The following is a 10,980-nucleotide window of genomic DNA, read 5'->3' on the forward strand; positions in this document are numbered from 1 at the left end:
AGTCTTTGCTGTCTACACTAGGCTCCAGTCATCCTGCAAGTCATCCCCCTTTCCCTACTTCACCGCGCCATTTCTACCGCTGGTCCACTGCATGTGCTATTATCTCGGCCTGAAAAACCTTTCCTTCCCATCCCACTCATTCCCTAGCTCTGAACTCACATACAATCTCTTCCAGAAGTTGTCTTCAGGCCTTTTCCCTCCCAAGCCTTCCCTTGCCCATGCCCTACTCTGAGCCTAGGCTGGTTTATGACATACACTTCCACTGTTCTCCCAGGGCACCTTGTAATGCCCTTATCAAAGTATTCACCATCTGTATAACCAGTAATTGCCTGGCTGCTTGTCTCTCTCTGTGACTAGAGTATAAGCTTCTTGAAAGCACAGCTATGTTTAATCACTCTAGTATCAACAGCACCTAGTACAATGGGTAGTGTGTAGTAGGTAGTCAATAAATGTTTATTTAAATTGATGAATATCTTCACTGGTTCTAATCTTTTACCTGTCTAAATCTCCACGTATTGACACTTCTTTGACTCTCCAAAGTCATGCTTCACCAACTTCCATTCGCCATCTTAGATTTTCAGATATGAGTTTCTGCCCTGAAAAATCACAGTTTGTCATTGCAGTCCCCAAACATGTTCAGCCTGCCTAGAGATTTTTCTTTCCAAAGTTTACAGTTGGATATGTATTTCTGTTGACATATAAAGTCATCCTCCCCCAACTTAGTCTGACTGTGGTCCTACAGAAATTTATTCGTACCTGTCTCCCAAATCAGGATGTCTTTAAAATCTAAAACTTTATTATACCTACATACTAATTACCTACCAGGTCACCTATGCCTGTTCCCTACCGAACTACATACTTTTATCCACCAAAGACACATGCTAGAATGAACATAGTAGTCCTATTCTTAATAGCCCAAAACAAGAAACAATTCAAATGACCATCAACAATAGAATGTATAATAAATTGTAGTATATTCATGCAATAGAATACTGTACATAGTAATGAGAATGAAGTATAACTATCTGTGACCAAATGAATGAATCACAAAACATAATGGAAAGAGAAATAAGACAGACATAAAAGACTGCATACCAAATGATTCCATGTACATGAAATTTCAAAAATACATGAAACTAATGTATGGAGTTAGAACTATCAGGACAGCAGGAGGTTAATGACTGGAGGAGGTATGTGGGGCTTCTAGGATGCTGGTAATATACTGTTTCTTAATCTAGGGGCTGGCTACACTGTAATTCTGAAAATTCACTATAATTCAATTGATCATTTGCTGATAATTTATACATTTCTTTGTATGCACATTATTCCCCAATTAAAAGTTTTCATTTAAAAAGTTAAAATATCTAAGGCATTGTGCTGGGTGCAGTTTGGGCAGACAAAAAGTATCAGGCATGCATTTTCTGGTTTTTAGGTTGTTAGGGAAGAGTTAAGATATGTACATCTGAAAACAAAACTAACAGTGTAGATTGTGAACGAAAAGCTACCAAAGCTCACAGTGGTGTGCTAGAGCCGGTCTATACGTGCCAATTGTGCACATCTCATCTCAACTCCACATGCGGTGACATCAAATTGGTAGCTTGAAATCAACCATGATGGATATATTTACATCACAGAAATTGGCAAAAGCTACAAATCAGGGCTTTTCCCCCAGAAAGCCTATCATTAAACACTTACCAGTATACCACTAGTTACAGAAATCTAAAGTATTACTGAAATTAACATATTTCAGCATGTCGTGGCCCTATCACAGACCAGGGACAAAGAATGCAAGCCTTTTTTAAAAAGTTCTAGGCAAGAAGAGTCACCTGGGGTCTGGATGAACAGAAGCCCTACAACTAGGAACAGAAATAAGAAATCACCCTGCAACAGTTGGAAGTAGGAGGGGGTGAAAACATAAGGCTGCCAGGTCCCAAGCAACTGAGTGGGACGGAGGCTGCAGCAGCTGCAGCCGGTAGCTGCAGACACCTGTTAAAGGGGCGACATCTACGAGTGCACTTTCACGCTGGCAGACTTGCTGGCTCTGGGAATCAGCGCTGGGTTGGCTGCTCGGGGAGCACTAGGGACTTATAGGTGGACACTGAGTTGTCGGAATGAGGGCTGGAGGCAAGGCTATCTCTGTGCAGAGATGCTGGTGGTATCCATTATTCCTCTGTTGAGCCCTCCCCACTCCCAGTGTGCAGACAAAGCACCACATCAGCAGAGACATAAAACTGGATAACAGAGGTCACTCTGCCCAGAGGATTCTCTAAAACTCTGCCTTCTCTGACTCACAACTCTACCCAAGCCACATCCAATTGTATCCTCAGCTAGTCTGATGCTCCTTGCTGAGCCAGCTCCAAGATTCACACTGGTGGCAGCTGGCCTTGGTTTCTGGCATGGCCTCCTGAGGCAACTATAAGCACAGCACCTGTGGATTTCTTGCTGAATCTTAACAGGTGGCCCCAGAGAGACACAGGCTGCAGCTAAACATGGCCTGCAGCTGAACCCCTCTCAGGACTGTGCCACTGGACATCTACTATATAGAGCCACATGAATAAAACTGGGAGACTTAGGAACTTTGCTTAGTACATAGAAATAGACACAGAAAGGCAGCCAAAATGGGAAGACAAAGAAGCAGAAACCATATGAGAGAACAGAACAGAGATCCAGGAATAATGGAGTCAAGCAATCTAACAGATGCAGAGTTCAAAACTCTGGTTATAAAGATGCTCAATGAATTTATGGGAAGTGTAGATGAATTCAGTGAGAATTTCAAAAAAGAGATTTAAAAAAATGGAAATGAAAATTATAAAAGGGAATCCGTAAGAAATGAAGAATACATTATCTGAGATGAAAAGTATATTACAAGGTATAAACAGAGTGGATAAAGAAGAGGATCGAACCACCGATATAGAAAATGAGGAAGCCAAGACTATAATAATAATTTAAGGAACCTATGGGACACAATTAAATGTAAAAATATCCATGTCATAGGGGCACCTGAAGGAAAACAAGACATTAAAGAGCTATTTGAAGAAATAATGATGGAAAACTTCTCTCACCTGGTGAAGGAAAGTCATAAACCACAGGAAATTCAGAGTCCCAAAAAAGAGGAACTCAAAGAGGCCCACATCAAGACACATTATAATTAAAATGCCAAAGTTTAAAGACAAAGAAAGAATCTTAAAAGCAACAAGAGAAAAGCAGATAGTTACCTACAAGGGAATACCAATAAGACTAGCAGCTGATTTCTCAAAAGAAACTATGAAGAACAGAAGGGCTTGGCACAAAATATTCAATATGATGAAAACCCAGGATCTACAACCAAGAATATTTTATCCAGCAAAGCTATTACTTAGAGTCGAAGGACAGATAAAGAGCTTCCTAGACAAAAATAAGCTAAAGGAATTTATCACCACCAAGCCAGTATTACAGTAAATGTTGGAGGGACTTCTTTAAGAAGAAAAATCATGTATCAAAAACGGAAATAAAAAATAGTAACAACTACATTCCTATCAATAAGTACCTTAAATGGAAAAGAATTAAGTACTCCAACTAAAAGATAGAGTGGCTGAAAGGAGAAGAAAACAAGACCCCTACATGTGAAAAGGTAGGGGATGGAAAAAGATAATGATTTGATGGACCTAGAAGGTATTTTAGTCAGAGAAAGATAAACACTATATTTCACTTATATGTGGAATCTAAGAAACAAAAAGAACAAACTAATCAAAAACAGACTCACACATATAGTGAACGATTTGGTGATGGACAGAGGGGAGGAGGGTTTGGGAACTGGGAGAATGGGGTGAAGAGTTAAAGAAGTACAAATTAGTAACAGATGGATGGTCACAGGGATGGGGAGCACGGCATAAGGAATGCAATTAGCATTAATATGTTGGCTAGGTGGAGGGTCAAGGGAGAGAGGGAGCCTTTGGGGGGATTATTTTATGAACTATATAGATGTTTAACCAATGTACTATATACTTGAAACTAATTAAAATAATTTTTTAAAAAAGAAAAAAAAGTGGCAATAACTACATTCCTATCAACAAGTACCTTAAATGGAAAAAAATTAAGTGCTCCAACCAGAAAATAGAGTGGCTGAATGGATAGGAAAACAAGATCCCTACATATGCTGCCTACAAGAGATCACTTCAGATTAAAATAAGCACACAGACTAAAAGGAAGGAGATAGAAAAAGATATTGCTTCAAGGGACTTAGAAGGTATTGTGCTGAATGAAGAAGTCAGATAAAGACAAATATCACATAATTTCTCATACATGTGGAATCTAAAGAACAAAATAACAACAAAAATGGAAACTAATTCATAAAACAGAGAACATTTTGAGGGCTACTAGATGGGAAGGAAGGTGGGTGGGGCAAAGGGATTAAGAAGTACAAAATAGACATGGAGATATAAAGTGCAGCATAAGGAAAATAGTTAATAATCTTGTAATAAATATATAAGGGGAAAAGGGGGTACTAGACTCAGTGGGGTGATCACTTTGTGAGTCATACTGAACTCCAATCACTATGCTGTACAACTGAAACTAATATATTATTGAATGTCAACTATAATTGGAAAAAAAAACGTATTGGATTGTACAATGTACAATTGTACATTCTAGAACCAATCTTTTTACAAGGTAATAAAAGCAAAAGTGCTCACAAACTCAGCATCACCCTACTGCCTTCTAGTGGTAAATAAACTCTTGCATGCTTTTCTAGAAATTGGGTTCAACCCAACAAATTCCAGACACCACATATAGTCCTTGGTTTAGTTTACGACACCTATCACTGAATGCCATTGATTCTATAAATTACAGAGGGATAGAATGGGTAGCCCATATTAATACACAAAGCATCAAAATTTCTCTTGCCAGAATATACGAGGATTGGAAACAAAATATCATGCAGAGAATAAAGAAGTTCATATATTTTGATGTCAATGCTAGCCTGACTCAGCAACCCAGTCTAGCCCAGCATGCTGTTTATGAATTTACAAGAAAGCTTGTGGAATTTTAGAAATCCTACAACCTAGTAAATAATGCATCTTGTTCCATGAGAATCATATAATGAATAATACATCAGATGCAGAGGATCTGAAATCTAGAACAAAGAACAGGACTGGGAGAATTTTGGTTGCTTAAATTTATGCAACATTAACACTGTCTAAGTACATAGTGTATTTTTTAAAGTAGTAGGAAAATAAAAAGGAGATGGATAGAATAGCTTTAATTTGTAAGAATTAAAACAGGTACTATACTATCTCTTTTTTGGAATAATGCATGAAAAAAAGGAATAATGCATGAAAGAATGCAAAGGAAAACATCATTAGGAAGTATTTAATCCTTTAGACATAGGATATTAAAGTAGTTGGGAACATTAATTTGTTGATCTTCATGGTGCCCAGAGGAGTTAGGGAAAGCAATCTACAGCAGCATATGGGAACAAACAGAGGAGATGTTAAGTGGCCTCCAAGGACTTTCAACCAGCCTGTTTTTCAAATGTTCCCAACACATCCAAGCCCCAGGGTCCAGCTCAAACCACAATCTGGTGTTCCTTTCACTACTTTAGGTACACTGAATTTTAGAAGATATTGCATTTTTTTTTTTTTTTGACAAGACATCAAATGAGAAAGAATAAAAAGAACAAAGTTGCTATGGTTTCTGAAGCCAACTATCAGGAGGGAAATGTTCTCAGACTACATTTGTAGAAGGCTGAATGGGTATGATGTATTATAGCAGATATCCTTTCAGGCTGTCCAGAAGTCCTATTTGACTTCTTCTGCTTACAGACCTGGCCCCTTGCCATAAAAGTGACATATGATTTAGGTATTGGCCAATCACAACACACCATTACTGTGAATAAAATGAATGACCAGGAGTAAGGATTGTCACCAAAGCAGAGCCAGTTAAGATTCCTTTCTTGAACTAGCAAACACACATTTTGAGACCACATAGAGGGGAGAGAGGCAAGAAATGAAGGTGGGGTGGAGAGAGACAGAGACAAAGACAAAAGAGACAGAGAAAGAGACAGAAAGGGAGACAGAGAGAGAAACAGAGACAAAACCGACTGAACAATCGACCAAAGACAGACATGGAGACCCAATTACAGGATTTGAGTTTCCAGATCTAGCCACTCCAGGAGCTAAAATGAGCCCCAGACTTCTCATCTACATGAGCCCCAAATTCATTTTTTAATATGTTTTGGATTTCTTTTCTATGAGTTTAGTTTGCAACTAAACAAACATAACACACTGTGGGACAGGAAGGTCATATTACAGGTGTCAAAAGATTTATTTCATCTGGATATTGGCTTCTCAGCAGTGAGTCTAGGGAAAAGAAATTGATTAGCAAATGGCAACATCTGATAAGCTAAGAAGAATCCCAAATAGACATAGGAGGCAAAGGCCAGAGCCTACTTAGAACGCAACCTCTATCAATCTTTAAAGGGAGAGAAGTGTATTTGCTTTAAATTTACTGACTCCATCTTTATAGATTGGAATACAGAGACCTCTATATATTAAACATCATTCAAACTACTGATTGTCCTAAATAGAAAGGAACACTACTGCTAACCAGTACTTACAAAGATTTAGTGTTTTACTTATAGTAACTCCATTGATCCTTGAAACTACCCCATGTGGAAGGTTCTCTTGTTATCCCATTTTAACAGATTAGAAAATGAAGGCACAGAGAGTTTAAGTAACTTGCCCAAAGTCACAGAGCTAGTAAGTGATAGAGCTAGCATTTGCATCCAGATGTTTCAGTTCTGGGGTCCATGCCTTTAGTCACTATGCTATACTGCCTCTCAGAAATGGAATGAAAGCACTGGGGTTAAAATTCAGATGTATAGGATTCCAACTTTCTGCCCCCTGATTTTGCTCTGAAGAGATAGTAATCCAAAGCGGGGAAGGGGAACTGTTGCATTTTCTTCTCTCAGTCTATGCATATTTAGACACCTCTTTAACTCACATTGCCCTTATTGCTTTTACATATTTATCTTGTTCCTACTAGGGTTAGGTGTTGCCACAAGAAGCATAAATTTAAGTCAACTGAATAGACTACAACTCCCTGACTTCAACCAATACCACTCTTTAGAGAACTCAATATTCAGGCAAGGTCACTGTTCAACCACCACTGTCTAAGCCAGCCTGACAACTGAGTCATCAAGTCAAATGTCATAGGTCTAAGCCCAAATACAATCATTGTCCAAAAGTCCCCATTTCTGTCAAATAGAACAATAAGATCTCCTAATCTGGTTCTTGACCTTAGACACCTAACTTCTTATCCTTTACCAGCCATATTTCCCACTATTCCTTTTGTGTGCTTTTTGTTCCATACAACTTATAGTTATCAAACTCACCATTGGCTGGTACTGACTTCAGTTCTTGGAATGTCCCTACAGCCACCACCTGATGACCAGCGCACTGAGAATAAGGATTGTGTTTTATATTCTTTATGATGTCAAAAACCATATCCTGCACAATGACATATCCATCAATTCCCTCCACAGGAGTTTTGGAACAGATCTAAGAATGCAATCATTATTCAGACAAATGCTGCCCTCAAAATTTTTATACTTGCAAAGTCCTGTAGAGAAGGTCTTTACAATCCATTCAAAACAATATATTCATCCTCTTAGAATCATACAGAATAGTTTGCATTTGTAGAGTAGGAGGGAGAGAGAAAGAAACATAAACAGCAAGGTCTGGCAACTTCAAAGAAACCCTAGTAGGCTGTTATCTGAAAGCTGCTGAGTCTGCCTCTTACCTGGTGTTTTAACTCTTTCACTCAACCAAATGGAATTTAGTATAGACATACTACAGGCAGAGTCCAAGACTGGTGTCCACATCACATCTAGGAGTAAGAGACACAAGCCAGCAGAGGGACATTGTCTATTAAAACTCTGGTTTTCTCTGGCCCTGGGTTTGTCAGCTACCAAGGAAACAACAGGGAACATATTAGTCTTAGATCCTCAATGTCTAGGGCATATGGCTCGTGGTCTTTCCAAAATGAATTTCAATGTGGTCTTTCCTGAAAATACATGAATGCCAACTTCCCCCTCCCCCAAAAAAGTAGACTTCATGGATACAGAATATTTTTCTCAAACTTGACAAGCTTCTGAATGTTGAATAAAATAGATCTGCATGTGTCCTTTGAAACCATCATTAGCCTCTGTACTCCAAGATAGTAATTATCAAGTCATACAAATAGAAACATACTAACTACAATGACCTGATAATTACATGAAAAATAAAGCTGTCTGTAAATTTTTGAGGCATTACTCACAGATTTAGATCAGAATTAACAATAGCCCCGAACTTTAACTATAAGCCAAGATTTATAAGAAATATAGTATATCAAAATGGCAGCCTAAATTTCAAAGTCACCAGATTTGGAAGAAAAAAGAGAGATAGGGTCTCATGTTTTAAAACTTTCAAATCCTTGATTTGACCAGCCCACAAAGATGGAACTGAGCTTGGGCTGACTTGAATATTAAATTGAGGTGCTATGTTATTGCAGCAACCATTGATACTTTTCACCCAAGCTGATCTGTTCATCCAAACTGAACAGATTTTGCTAAAAAAAAAAAAAAAAAAAAAAATTAGAAAGCTGAACGTTTGCAAATGAAGCCCATAGATTTAAAACTATATATTGGGAAGTATGTGTCTGTCATAGAAATCTATGCTATTTATGGATTCACACTCTAGTGTGACACCATGGTTTTCTGAAACAGAGTAGAAAATAACTGAGAAGGTGCTGCAAATACTAATGAATAGAATGCTGTGAGTTCTCTTGGATTTCTCAACTTCTATTTTGGAGTAAAGGAAATAATGCTTCCAATTTTATTCTGGGCTTAAATACTCTGCTTCTCTAGGTCTCCTAATGGCACTGTGCATAACCATTAAAACGAGTGGAAGACTAGACTTTCAGGTGAATAACATTGCCAGGGAAACCGCCTACCTACTATTCCAATATGTCTATCTCTGAAAAAAACAGACAATTCTGTGTATATGCCTTTTTTTGATAACAAAACAGAATTGGAAAATTGCCCTCAAAAATGTTATAGTTGCAATGTCCTATAGTAAAGATGGGATCTTTACAAACCATACGGAATGTTACATGCACCTATCAGGCATTTCTCAGAGTCCTATAGAGTAGCTTACATCTGTAGATTGGGAGGGAGGGAGAAAAAGACACTAACAGCAAGGGCTGGTAACTTCTAACAGACCTTAATAGACTGTGATTTGGACACTGCTGAGCCTGCATCCCACCTGGGGTTTTAACTCGTCTACTCAAACAAATAGAATTAAAAGCATACTTCTAAAGTGATAAATATGACAGGAACTTCTCTTGTTCGTTCTCCCCACCTAATATCAGAAGAATTTTAATATGGAATAACCTTTCCCTTTTCCCTGATCTCAGAGAGTTTCAAATAGACTGGAGAGCTCAACAGACAATTCTGACTTTTCAAACTTCCAGTCTTACTTACATCATTCAGATTGATTTTTTCACTCCCTCTACCTGGACAATGGAAATCTGTTTTAGTTGTTTTCCGTCACATAGCTCTACCTCCTTAATTTGGGAGATCTGCGGAGCAGATAAATAGAAAAAGAATTCTAAGGGTGTCTGAGTCAGCTCTGCACTTCCTAGCAGCAGCTTTAAAACATTTTTCCTTACTCTCCTCATCTACAAAACAAAGAAATCCACGGTAGCCACACAAAGTTGTCTGAAGGCTTATATGTGAATATTTAACTTAAATGTGAAGGTTTTTTAAATTGTGCCTATTTATTCTTTTATTTTAAGGTGTAGAGATAAGTTTATGGAAATGGGTATAAAAGAAAAATTAGAGGCCCAGGGTCAACTGAATGAGGAAAGGAGCAAATATTTTAATAATTTTAATAGTCTATTTAATGCTCTTTATAAGTCTATGAGGTAAGATTTATTACTGTCATTTTACAGATAAAGAAACTGAGTCTCTGAGGGCTAAATATCTACCTCTAAGTAATATAACTAATGAGCAGAAGACTCAAGATTTGAACCCAGGTCTATCTCACCCCAAGCCCATGCATTCTTTTCCAAGAAAAGGACCAGCTGGATTTAAAACAATAACAAGATTATGGCATCAGCCAGATGGGCAGGTCAGTAGACAAATCCATTAGAAATGTTTCAGTGGTAAATGACAGAAAGCCAACTCTAACTGGTTGAGTATTAAGAGAAATTATGGGCTTCTATGACTGACAGTTAAGGGTGGGATTTGCTTCAATCTTCGCAGGATACGAAGGATCAAATGAGATCCCTAGGATCATTTTTCTATCTCCCCTTCATTCCTCTGTGAGTTGGCTCTGTTCTCAAACAGGATTTTCTCTCACAGTGGGAAGATGGCTCATACAGCTACAGTCCTTACATCCCATCAGCATTGATGACAGCAGGGAAGAGCAAAAGGCTATTGCCCTGAAGTCCTAGCAAAGTTCTTATTCTCTACAGCTCTGATTGGGTCAAATGCCCCTCACTGAACCAATCACTATGGCCCAGAGAAAATGATGCCCCAATTAGCTCAGATCTAGGTCAAATAGTTGCCAAAGTTTAGAAATTTTTTGTCATTTAGTGAGTTACAAGTAAGAAGCCCTTGCTTGTATATAAATATCGAGAACTACAAAATTGCAAGACATTTATTTATAAGAACTGAAGAAATTACTTACATATTTGGATTATTCTGTGTCAAGTCATGAAAGACCCCTGAAACTCATCAGTGGACATTAGCCCATACTTTTGGAATCACAGTTTTAAATCACTAGGACTGGCAGTCAAAACTGAAAGAGAAAAGGATTCGGTCTCTCTTTGTTGGTGTAGATCGTAGAGAGAATATGACCTCCAGTTGACCTGCAAGCTGGACCCAGGCAATAGGAAGCTCCTCACTCCTCCCCTATCCTTAGAATGTACTTTCTACCCACCATTTCCATAGCCAGAAGT

This window comes from Pteropus vampyrus, unplaced genomic scaffold (assembly GCF_000151845.1).
Source record: "Pteropus vampyrus isolate Shadow unplaced genomic scaffold, Pvam_2.0 Scaffold210, whole genome shotgun sequence".
Lineage (NCBI taxonomy): Eukaryota > Metazoa > Chordata > Mammalia > Chiroptera > Pteropodidae > Pteropus > Pteropus vampyrus.